This window comes from Solenopsis invicta, chromosome 10 (genome assembly GCF_016802725.1).
Source record: "Solenopsis invicta isolate M01_SB chromosome 10, UNIL_Sinv_3.0, whole genome shotgun sequence".
Lineage (NCBI taxonomy): Eukaryota > Metazoa > Arthropoda > Insecta > Hymenoptera > Formicidae > Solenopsis > Solenopsis invicta.
The window spans coordinates 8141592-8154973 of NC_052673.1; the positions used below are offsets into that span (position 1 = coordinate 8141592).

General features: G+C 32.9%; 1 protein-coding gene across 2 annotated transcripts in view; it reads left to right on the forward strand.

The window, feature by feature from the left end:
• Positions 1–320: 320 nt before the first annotated feature.
• Positions 321–13382, forward strand: part of LOC105202476 (octopamine receptor beta-1R) — a 99602-nt gene continuing 86540 nt past the window's right edge. Inside the window, exons 1-2 of one of the 2 annotated variants that reach the window (XM_026136444.2) lie at positions 321–2221; positions 2314–2883. The gene's annotated coding sequence lies outside the window, so the exon portion shown is untranslated. Of the gene's footprint in view, positions 2884–13382 lie in introns of both variants that reach the window. The other variant, XM_026136443.2, reaches the window with a different exon arrangement.

Genomic DNA, 13382 nt, shown 5'->3' on the forward strand with positions numbered 1-13382 from the left:
GATTCATCCTCGCCCGCGCTCTCGCGGAGGCGTCGGACGCGGGCGTTCGCGCGGCCCGTTGAAGAACCACCCTCTTCTGTGCGGATGGCGGTGGAGCGACGAAGAGGGGGTGAACTCGAAGACTCGCTGACGAAGAGAGAGGGAGAGAAGGAGAAAGAACGAGAGAGAGAGAGTGTGTGTGTGTGTGTGTGGGCCGGGGTAACGATGGAGGGATTCGGCCGAAGGTGGAAGTTGCTATGCTGTCCGATGTAGAGAGGGTGAGGGTGATAGTGAGGGTGAGAGAGGTAGAGACAGGGTGGCGCGGTGGTGCGTCGCTGGTGGAAAGCGGGAAAGCCTCTCCGAAGCGACCACCCACAGTTCACTGCGGCCTCGCGAGCCGTGTGAGCCACAACAACGTTGGGCATTTCGCACCGTGTCGTTCAATCGCTCGCTCGGACTACCCTCGGTAGACACACTCATCTCCTTCCATCATGTAAACAAAGCGCCTGGGGTACGCGTCTCCCACGGACGTGGATCTGGAAAACGTTCGTGATGTAACACGTGGCGCTCGTAGGATCCAGAGGTGGAGGTTCTTAATTACACACAAAAAATGAGAAAGTAAAAGTGACATTCCACACTCCTGCGAAAGTAATACGTAGTGCTGAGTGCTAAAATGGAGGAATTTCGAATCCAGAATGTGGCATTTCGCTGGCAAGATCAATGATGGTGAAAAACCAATTCCAACATACTCTGGACATCATAATATTATTATGAGTTGCTGAGTTTGTGGACGATATCTTGCTCGGGGCTGAGAGAACAACTTTGATCTTCCCCGGACACCGTAATAATCGCTGGATCTTGAAGATGTTTTTGTCCGATAAATTCAAGATTGATGGTCCAACTTTGATTTCCATAAAAACTCCGATCTGCTAGATGTAACGATCGCCTGGGCTTTTTTTTGAGTGGCTCTTATTAATCTAATTATATATAAATTTGACAATTCGCAACAATTCTCTATTGGCAGTCGTGACAGCATTCAAATGAAAAATTCGAAGTTGTCCAAGCTGAAGAAGACCACCATTCCGTTCGTTCGTCCACGACGCTTCTCCTTGCTTAATCGAAACGAACAATTCACCAATCATTTCTTTCACGTCACGGCTTTCATCGTATCGATGCCCCGTGTGCATTCGCCACTCGTAATCGGTGATCAATTGTTGCGGCGATCTCCAATATTGCGTGACCTTCGTCTATACAGCCGCTGTTAAACACTTTGATGAAGTAATACGTCGTCCTTTCGCCTTCAGAAATACCGGATTGTAATTACATCCTTTCTTGCAAGCCAAGACAGATAACGGACGAGGGCAACGAGGATCCCCGTTTATACTGCGACGAATTAAGTACGTAGGACATTCGAGAAGATAGATCCTATCTTCGTCGATCCTGTCGACCACGTGTTTCGTGTGATCTTCGCGGTGGTGTGGGAGTGTTATGACGAGGTGTAACGGTGTGCGAAGTCTCGTGATAACGATGCTTTAAGTGTTTACGCGGAGGAGCTGCACCTATCTTCCGATAACACAGATCCAGCGATCTTACACGATCATTCATGTAAATCACTGTTAACGTCTCAAATTTATCATCCTTGAAAAGGAGCACTGGAAGTGTCCCTTTCGTGGTGACGATTATCGAAAATTATCTGCTTGACACAACACTTTCAGCGGAATTAATTAAGATTGATAGTCTGGGTCAAAGACATTAATATACATGTATACAATACTTGATAGAGACATCTTGTAATTATGCAAACTATCGGTACGATTATACGCGTAAGCGTTGTCTACGTCTGTCCATGATGATCGCTGGTACATTATCAACCACGGCAATATTGATATTGTTTCAGTTTTCAAAGCGATAAAGCATGTAGTTAATCGTACAGGCATGATTTTTCCTAACATTGAGCATAATAATAATTAACACTTTCGCTGCCGCAATACTTCTAGCAAAGGAAAGGGTTACGATCAGATAAAATTTTTTCTCTCGACTAATCTGCCTTTAAATTCATGCAAGATATTATTTTATGTTGCACATTAATGTATAGGAAATCATTATTTGTCAAAATTATTTCTTCGTTATGCTATCCATCGACATATTTTTCACTTCTACAGTAGGAATGATTTAGTAGAATAAATTTTTCGATATAAAATCAAAATGATGAGAGATAATCATTGGTCCTACTGTCAGTGTAGTAAGTATTTTGTCACTTTAACTGAAACTATTGTTAAATGGATACAATACTATAATACAGATAAAATGCTAAACGAAATTGTGATGTTTTAGATGTATGACATTTGGTGGTGAAAGTGTTAATGCGGTTTCACAATCTTACTATCAATCATAATGAGAAAAATACGACAAAATTAGCATACACTGCGTCGTCGATGAAACAAGCAAACAGCTGTCAATTCATCGGCTCGGCCGCGTATGTTTGTACTAAAGCAAGACAAATAACACCAGTTCGACGTAACAACATAAGCTCATAATGAAATCAAGTATATGCCACACAATGTCTTGCTTTCCCATAAACCTTGCATTAAAAGACAAAGAACTTTACTTTCTTAACAAACAGCAGAATGTGATTAAATAATCTCGAATAACTGAATAGATAAATCAATACGATGACCGAGAAGAAATGATAATAATCGATCGAATAATATAATCGAGTGTGACAACTAATGAAGATGCCATCACCGGAAATCTCTAATAGTCAATGTGGAAAACATTGTGACATTATTTTTGTGTGTCGGAGGAATTGTCATGAAACTAAAATATTGCAAGTTTGCTTTCTCGAGGCGAACAGGATGCGTCGGGAGTGATTCGGGAACGAGCGCAGCTAAGAAGAACTCGGAGGTAAGACATGTTGACTGACTGATGCAGCTGAAATATCGATACGAGTGCATCGAATGTTTGTTTATCCGTAATCGGGTACGAGTATGTTTGTATACTTATTTGGTTTTGACTAATATATATATATATATATAGTGCTTATCTTTGCAATCGGACGATCCGCCAATCTCAAAACAAATGCGACCTCATCCGACGACACGACGATAACGTTAACTAATTTGGCAAGATAAATATAACTTCGTATCACAAATTAATTTGCTGAATTAATATTCAGCGTATATATAATTACTAATTAAGTTTTGCGAAGTGCTATAGATAGATCTATAACTAGCTGTGAGACACGCGAATAGTTTCGTGCATATATTTTCGTGTCTCTGGAATCAATATCGTATAAATACTGAGGTACTTATCTTACGAAAACATTAATAAGAATTTACAAATTCGCAGAATCAGATGTATAATGTGCACTCGTATATATTTCCTTCGTGTATTTTTAGTATATATTTTCTGTGAGAGAAATATACGTTAAACTGTTGGAAAAGAGTAATCGTTTAATGAATATTTAGCAGAATTTTGTGTCTTTATGATTGTGTAATTTTAGGTATATTGAATCAATTATTTTAAATGCATAGTTGAATGCAAATTTGCCTCATACAAGAATTTCTTTGAAATCCTCGTGTTTTGCAGCGACTCTGACATTTGGATCAATTTTCAAATTGCTATCATCGATAATTGAATTTTTTTTTTTACGGTTTCATCAAACGTATGACGCGCAGTAATGCTATTGAGAGCGAGTGTAATGAGTTGAATTATTTTGTGAAATGTTGAAATTTTCTGCCAGATGACGACTGAAACAATCGCGTCGCGTTCATTCCATTGCATGCGTACCGATCGATTTTCGATGTGGCTGACATAAATGTGAGAGTTGCCTCTACCTTGAAAGTCATTATTGCTCATACAGCTATTTTCATTGTGCTTTAGTTGCCGAGAATAAACAGTTGCAGGTTATCATAATTTAACCCGTAAAACTCGTCTTAGTGATCTAAAAAAAGACTCATCTTTCATTCACCGTTTTTAATATCATCGCAGAATCTGACGCAGAATTTCATCTTTCATTTTAATTTGAAATTGAATTTTATTTTTAATTTTATACGTCAAATTGATAATTAAGTAAAGTAAGCGGTTAATTGTAAGTTGTCTCTATATAATCAAGAAATATTAAACACTGACAAGTTAAAATACAAATACAAATAACTGAAGAACTTCGACTAGATCTTAGCACTGATATCTCTTGTGTGATTTTATATACATTTTCAAGTTTGTGAAATTGCGCGCTGAATAAATTTTTGGTCTTGAAACACAGTTACAAGTTGAACAAGAATAGTATAATATCACGATATTAAATTTATAATCAATTTAATAATAAATAATGCTAACAAGTATTTAATGCAGTAATGATGCCAATAAGAAAGTCTTTTCCCCTTTAAAAAATTGTAAAGAATTTGTTGCAAAGATAATATCTCAGTCAGGGATTAAAAATGTTGATTTCAGGTATATTTCATTTTTGAACGTTTTAAAATGATATTGTATAAATATTACATTTTAAAAAGATGTGATGCATATTTCTTTTTTAAATATTGATGGAATATTTTAAAAACATTACCTTACATTAACTCATGGTTAAAGCTTGTTCATATTTTATAAAACATTAAATGTGACATTTGAAAAAGTTGCACGTTATTTAATATCATATTATTGTGATAGTAATGATTTTATGCTGACTGGGATTGCAGTTCAAATTCAAATTAAAACATTTTTTGCTCTGTCCGTTACAATTTTTGAAGTTTGCAATTCCGCACATTAATTATTAATTTGGCGCGTAAAATTAAATATAAAGTTGTATCATACAAATTGACCGAAATCCCGTTACATCTTGTTATATATTTGCTTCACAATTAAAGCCACGAAATCATAAAAATGAATTAAGACAAATTAAAAATTGAAAATTTAATAAAACTGCTTTAAAATTATATTTTGTAATGGGATACGTTACAGCGTAGATTTTAAATTTATTAGGAAATGATTTTATGAAGCTACAACGTGTGGCTAAATTACGTATGCTTCGAGGAAATCAATTCGCCTTTGAAATTTTCATAAGGTTACGGTGTCGTGCGGTCGTCAAAGGCGTCGCGACGCCTTTCCGCGATCTGATTAACGTAACATACACGTACGATATACGCTCGGATGCGTGTATACGATAGCGGTAAATAGCAAACTAAATGTAATAATAGAAGCGTATTCTTCCCTAAGCGCAAAATAGAGCACACTTTTAGCATTGTAAAGCTTCTCGCCTTATAGATAAAGATACAACGAGACAATCGATGCCAGTGACCTTCTATTGCCAAGAGTTGCAAATACGTGATTGGAATATTTATAATACAAATATTATACCGCCCATCGCAAGAAAAATGACACAAAATTTTTTCGAATTTCATTTTATATGCAGATTGTGTTCAGATCTGTATCTAGGTAAAGTTTTAGATTTATGTACTTCAACAAAATCATTCTTTCCACGTATATAATAGAGGAAAAGGGAGTATTATGGCTATTGTGGACATTACCGTTACCCATACGTGTTATCTTCATCATTAGGTGACGAATTTTAACGATTGCTAATTGAATTATTTGTTTAGTAACTCACGTTTTTTTTTTAGCGACGCTAATATGCCAATACACAATAGCTCACAGTTGTTATAAGGAATTTTTACTTTTAAGCACTTTTAAATTTTTTCAAGGTACGCTTTAACATTTAATTGTATTTATTTCTCCATTGTATTTCTTCATTTTTTATTTTTAAATTTGAGGTGTATTCTCACACCAATGTATGTACACTCAAATGTTTTTTTTGGTATTTAACTTTTTATTTGGCTGTACACATTTCGAGTTATGCAAAGTTAAACAATAACATAGAATTTTGTTAATATGGTTTTAAAACACAATTTCTGCATTGAAATATTTCTTTAATAAATCGATTGTTATTCTAAAAGGTGTTCAGAAACATTAGAGATATTATTTTATGCTTGTTGTTTAATGCTATAAAATGAAAACATGATATCTCTAATAATATCTTAAAGTTTTTGAACGCAGAAAAATTCTAAATAATGAAAAATTAAAAATGTGTAATTTTGTAACAAAATACTGTGCGTTTTTAAACTAAATCAATTTTTTATAATTATTTTCGACTAACCAGTTTTTTTCTTCCACCGACTATGCGTTACATTTTTATAAATTTTGTCCTAAGTAATAAATATTTCATTACTTTGAGTTTAGAATTAAGAATAACACTTTATTTAAGAGATGATACGCGATATGTAACAATTGTATACAAATATATAATAATCATTCGAATTTTAATATAAAATATTGATTATAAATAAAATTATTCTATAAAATAAAAATGGGTGTTATATCACCCTTTTTTTTGTTTACATTAAAAATAATTATTTATTGCAGTATCATAAACACAAGTTAAGTAACTTAGAGCTAATCAAAAAATGCTTATTTCCAATTCTCTAGAAGTAACATAAATATTAATTTTGTATAGTGTTGAGTTATTTTAAAAACTAACTCTTTGATTTGTGCAAATTCTCCTGTTTTTATTTTTCCCGTTTTTTTTTATTTTTTTATTTGAATTTAACTTGTATCACTTTATTTGATTAAAAACCGATGTATTTATTTTTGACTTGTGTCATCTTTCTTGCGTGGGCAATGCATTGAAAAAATATGTTATACGGAAAGGACGAGGGTTTTACTGAAATATCTAAAAATTTGAAAATAATTTTAAACCATTAAAATAATTACCAAAGTTCAAGCAATGTTGCAAAAAATTGTGACATCTTATCAACCAATTTAAATGTTTTATATAATTATTTTGATAATTTACGAAATTCTTTTTAGACCTGTGTTCAGTTAAATTTTTAGATATTTTAGTAAAACCGTTCTTTTTCTATAATTATGATATATATATTTTTTATAATTTTATTATATATATTAATTATGCTAAAGAATATATATTATATAACGTGCTGACGTAAATATCAGTAAATATATATTTAATTACTTTAATAATGTTGCATTAAATGTAATAGAATACTCGAATTCTAGTAAATGTAGTAAAAGCTGCTCGGGGATAGAATTACACGATATTCTCATCCATTTTATGTTTGTATTTGCGTATTTTTACGTAATTAATCTCAACTTCTGCTTTTATGTACAATACTTCTTACATTATTTGCATGCCCTTTAAAAAAACGTAATTTTACACGTGCTCGACGATATTCTGATAGGAATATCACGAAGCTATTTAACATGGTTTCGACTTTCTAACGAGTTCTTGTTTTAAAATTCACGTAAACTTTCCAAGTCTCATCGTGCATTATTCACTTCCGCAATTTCTTACGAGAGTTCGCGGCCACGTTCTACACGGAGATTCGGTCATAAATTTCCATACTTGCGAATCCTATTATCGTCATTTGAATAAAGTTGCGTACCACACGCGATTGGCCGTTTTTTATTAACTAAAATTCGTCTTCGTACGAATTCGAAAATCCGCAGAATTTCCATTCGCGAAATGTCATCCAAACTTCGCAGTTATTTTTGCCTGGCGCAAAAATTTCAACGATTTTATATTCAACAGTGATGAAGAGAAAATATAAGATAATAAAATATTTCTAAAATATAAAATTATAAAAAGTATTAATAAATTATAGTACAAAATATGGATGTGATTTTTTTCAAATATCATATTTAAATATGAAATATTTTTAATCTTCTTTCGGGCGCTATATCGTTTCAAATTGTTCCACATTCGCGCAAAAATTGGCGATGTAGTTCGTATAAAAAATGACGTGGACGGACATCGCGCTGCTTGATACGAGAATCTGTCGTGAAATCGCGAAAGTCGCGATTCACGGATGTCGCCTCGTTTTTCACGTTCGTATTTCTTGCTCGTATTTCGCATTCATATTACGATAAAAAACGCAGAAATAATGATGTCGGCGGCGGCATCATTTAACACCGTCATTTAACGTTGATCTTATGAATTATATGTTGATCACTAGAGTGGTCCTTATTTTCGAACTTTTATACAGTACCCCCTGAATTTGTTCCTTCATATAAATAATTATTCCCTTTAAAATTGGGATCAATTAACAAATATTTACTTATGACTCATGGAGTCCCAAATTCAAAATAATTGTACAAGTGTCACAACTCGTTTTCAAAAATAGTGGATTTATATCAAGCATAAGAAGTATTTGAAAGATGTTAAATAAACCACATACTTGTAGTCTATAATTTAATATTTTATTATTTAGGTAATGATTGGAAGGATTTATATATGTAAATATAAAATCTTAATTCAATAAACATTAAATTTTGCGCTCATAAAATAAATAAATCAGTTGTATAGTATACAACATTGATATTTATAATTGTGTCATAATTTTGAGAGAGTAATTAGCAAAAGAAAATTAAAAAGTTAATTTTTTTCGAAAAAATTGACTTCTTAATGTTATTGGCTAATAAATTTCTAAAAATTAGGAGAGACTTGCAAATGTGATTCATATTACTTAATAGCTTAAGTGATAAATTGTTTATCACTTAAGCTAAATAGTTATTAAGTTATTTTTTATTATACTTTGTATTTGTGCTATTTTAGATGCAAATCAAAGTTCGACATTGTAGCTCGATGTTTCAGTCATCTATTATTACATGTTAAATCTTTCAGTAATAACAAATTAATTTGTGCTTTTTTGTAACATGCTGCGAGAGGTACGATCTAGAGAAAACTGATCGCGTAAAGCATATCTATGGTCGCTTGAATTTTATCGTTTTTGAAAATATCAAATTTATAAATTAAAGTAATTAAAAATATAAAAAGCTATTAATTAATATTTATTTTTTTAATTTGTTGAAAAAGCAATCAAAATATTCAATAATTAATAAATTACGATAATAAAAATATAAATAAAACTGGCTTTAATTTATTTTTGTGATTGACATATTTTTATTCATTGCAATTACCAGTTTTATCATTATTACTTATCAATTTTACTTTAGCATTATTTCTTTATAGTAAAATTTGTGATTTAGGACATTTGATAGAGTTTATAAAAATATTGATTTAATTTTTATATAAAATTCTCTAATTTTGTTATTACGAGGTGTGTATAAGTTGATGAGAAATTTGCATCATGTATTTGATTTTCTAAAGTGCTGATAGCACGCACAGAACAAAATAAAACTTGTTAAATTTTTGTCTTTATTATTTATTTCTTATTAACTTTTTATCCCTGGTGAAAATTAATGTGTTTATAAGATGCTTGCATAAGTGTTGAGTAGATGTTTAATTGGAGTTTTAAAACATTTATCGAAGTGTTTATAAGATAGATATTTAAACATAGAATTGTTTATTAGATGTTCACAATTGTTTGATAGACGTTCGAGAAAGGTTGTATGTTTTCAGAATATTGCAAACATTCAGAGAGGTTTATAAAACACTTTTTATAAACCTCTCTGAATGTTTGCAACATTCTGAAAACATACAACCTCTCTCGAATGTTTGCAACATTTTGAAACACAGATACTTTAATAAAACATTTCCCGAACATTTGTATCGTCTATCAACCATCGTAAATCTCATAAACAATTCCATGTTTAAACTTCTACCTCATAAATACTAAAATAAATGTTTAATTTCATCGTTTAATATTGCTTATATGATGTAAAAATGTGAAATATTGCAAAAAGTAGTTTTAGAAGACCGGTACGTATTCAGCAACTTTCTCCTACTTAACGACTTTATAAAAGTTTGAAAATAAGGACCATCCTAATGACCACGCTAGTAGAATATACGCGCGTTTGATCCGACGCGGAAAGTCGTTTTCGCAAAATTTCAAGATCCCAATACATAATTTATCATAAAATGGCATTATAGAATGGAATAAGTATATGTATAGAACCGCGACTCTATATTTGCACCCGCGACAGAATATTTTAATTTCCCTTTTCGTTTCGGGTCAATTTCACGCCGCGCGCTTCAGTTGAAAAGTTGCTCGATATCCGACGTGAAGCTGCCGTTGTCGCCGCAGTTCACGTCGAAGATGGCGGGGGTACGCGCGCGCTGCTCGCTCCCTTCGCGAAAATCCGGGACGTTTCGCGGCATCGCGCCGCGGAAATGTAAATCGCGAATCATGGACGGCGTCTCGTATTCCGCGCTCGTGTTTCTCGCTCGTATTTCGCGACGCGTGGCGCAAACGCGGAAATGGCAAGTGCACGACGACAACGACGACGACGCGATGGTGGAGCGTCGTTTGATCCGACGGACGCGAGGAGGAATACGTACACGAGTATGTATTGCAAAATCGAGTTATACAGGCAACTAGAATAATTATATCTACATGTGTTTGCACGCACGACAGCACTCTCGTTCTCTTCCCTTCCGGGCCAATTTCGTCACGTCGCACGTCAGCGCTTAGATCGTTCGATATATTCCCTTTGAAGTCGATGGCGACGCCGTGGCCGACGGTTATAGGTTATAGACGATGCGAGTGCGCACGCTGTTTACACTCGCACGCTTCTTCGGTTCGAGAAAATTCGACGGAGGGTGTCGTGTAAACGGAACTCACGATTTACAAACGACGCGCACTTTTGCAACACACGCACACGCACACGCGCGCGCATGTTGCACTCGCGCTTCGTTCTCGTATTTCGTGGCGGAATATACGGAAATGACGGCGACCATGACGACGACGACGTCGACGACGACAATACTTTATGTTCGCGCTAGTGGAACATCCACGCGTTTGAGCCGACGAGAAGTGAAGTGAGGTAAGTCGGCGCGCTTGCTTTGCGACGTCGACGTACGTTCATTTTCCTTTCACGTTTCGTATTACGAAGTCTTCGTTCTGCCTTCAAAGCTACCGGATCTTATTAACTCTTGGCGATTGCTCGCTTTTTGAATTATTCTCTCCTTACTTTTCTAGATATCCCGGAAATGTGATTGCCTTTCGCGATATATATAAAAGATAATATAAGATATACATGTACATATGTATACATATTATTTTTATTATTTATTTATTATTTATTATAAGAAAGATAATACAATATGTATATATATTTTATATTTTTTATAAATTATAAATATATATTATATAAATAATAAATAAATATATAAAATAATAAAAAATACAGAAAAATACATAGTAATATATATTAAAATATATTAGCTGCGACAGAAGAAATCTTTCTTACTATCATTGTGTTGTTTCACTATCGGTCCAAAGACATATTTTTAATTTGAATCACGCGCTTCAAATGCGTTGTCACTCATATACGAATATTGCGAGAAATATCATCGTGCCCCAGTGGTCGAGGTGGTAAGACACCAGGACCGGAGATTCCGGAGGTGCCAGGTTCGAACCCTGGGTGGGGTGTTATTTTTCGCAATAAATTTCTTACAGTTTTTTCAGGGGGAAATGGGTGTATAGATGCAAATCAGCATCTATTATTATATTAAATTAATTAATTTAATATAAATAGTGATATTACTAATTCTTATTCGACATGTTGTGTTATGACCGGAAAAAATTCGGCGCACATTCTGGTTGAATTCGAAGAAGTATATAAAATTACACGAATAAATATAGACACTAAGATAGACACTAGCTGCTGCGACCGAAGAAGGCTTTCTTACTATCATTGTGTTGTTACACTATCGGTCCAAAAACATATTTGTAATTAAAATATATTAATTAACAATTAGTACAAGTAACATCTTTTGTCTATTTATGAGTGCTTTCCAGTTTCGAGTTACATACACAGGCGATACTGTGTAACACAGTAAATTATTTTATCCTTGTTGTTTGCCAATATTAAACAAGGATAAAATGATTCATTGTGTTACATAGTGTCGCCTGTGTCGCATAGTTGGAAAGCATCGTATATTATATTTTGAATTATAAAAATATTATAAAAAATATTATTAAAAAATCTTAAAGTAATATACATTTAAGCAATGTATTGAATAAATAAATAGTTTTTAACCCTCCATTGCTCTCGTTCGATAAACAAACATGAGTGTTTTTATATGAGCGTCTCGCCGGGAAATGATTGTTGAGAGATAAAAATAAATTAACTAAAAGAAAACAAAAATAATAAACACAATCAGCGTGTGTTGCATTAACACAGTTTTGTTAAAACAAAAGGATAAAATGCTCGGTTTGTCGCTCTATTCACAGTTATAAATTAATTAGATTAGGTTAGGCGAATCATGTCGACTGTACGTATTTGTTCTCGCCTAATGCGCTACTCTTAGACGTATTACACGTTAACACTTTTAAAGTTTTTAATAAAAATTTCACTGAACGACACTAAGAAAATAACTGTACAAATATAATCTAGAAGGTTGTAAATAAGTTTTTATTTCAGAAGTGGCATAAAAGTTTCAGAGTCAACTTTTATGCCACATTTATTACAAAAATTACAAAAATTAGACGTGTCTTGAGCGCTTGTTTCGTACGAGAGCAATAGAGAGTTAAGATCAAATTAAATTCTTTAAACAAATATTTTACATATTTTTTGTTAGAAACATAATAAAAGTTTAAAAATAATTAAAAATATCTATATTTGTCTAACTAAATTAACAAAACTATTTTTAAAATATAAAAAATTTGTCAGAATATATTATACTTAAAAAAATAATTTTAAAAATTGTAAACTGCAAAACTGATATTTAAATATGTTTCAAGGTAAAATTAAAAAATAAAATATATATTTAATTTTGAAATATATTAAAATATAAAAATTATGATAAAAAATTATTATAAGCAGGTAATAGAATTTGTACAATTTTAGAAATGTATGATATAATATTAGTAATAGGCAAGATATAATTGTAAAAAGAGCGCAGCGCAAATTGCATTCAAAAGATCGTGATTTACGTAATTATTCCACGCTAACAATTACATTACACGTTTCATGTTCCGGGAAATTATTACTCGAGTTAATAACAAGCCGAGCGATTTTTCTCACGTGAGAAAAATTATTCGCGCGAACCAACTTTTTTACCATCGCGAAATTTTCATCATCACGCGATGAAACGAGTGTTCACGTATATAACTTCACGAAATTTTTCTCTCTTTTTTTTTTTTTTATCGAGATTGTCGTTGACTGTCGCTGAATTTTTCAGGACAGTTCTGGAATTTCAGCGGCAGGATTTCGCGCATTTTGCGAATATGATTAGCTTGACAATACGTCGCAAATGAAAATTTTATATACATTTCTCATACGGAGGTCACTCTATTCAATTTCATCCCGGATTCCCACAATTTTATTTAAGTAACGTAAAAGTTTATAGTTTACAGTAAAATTTTTGCAGAGACGTATTCTTATTCTTCTCTCTACTTTATTTGAAAGAAACACAAATCCAGCAATCCAAG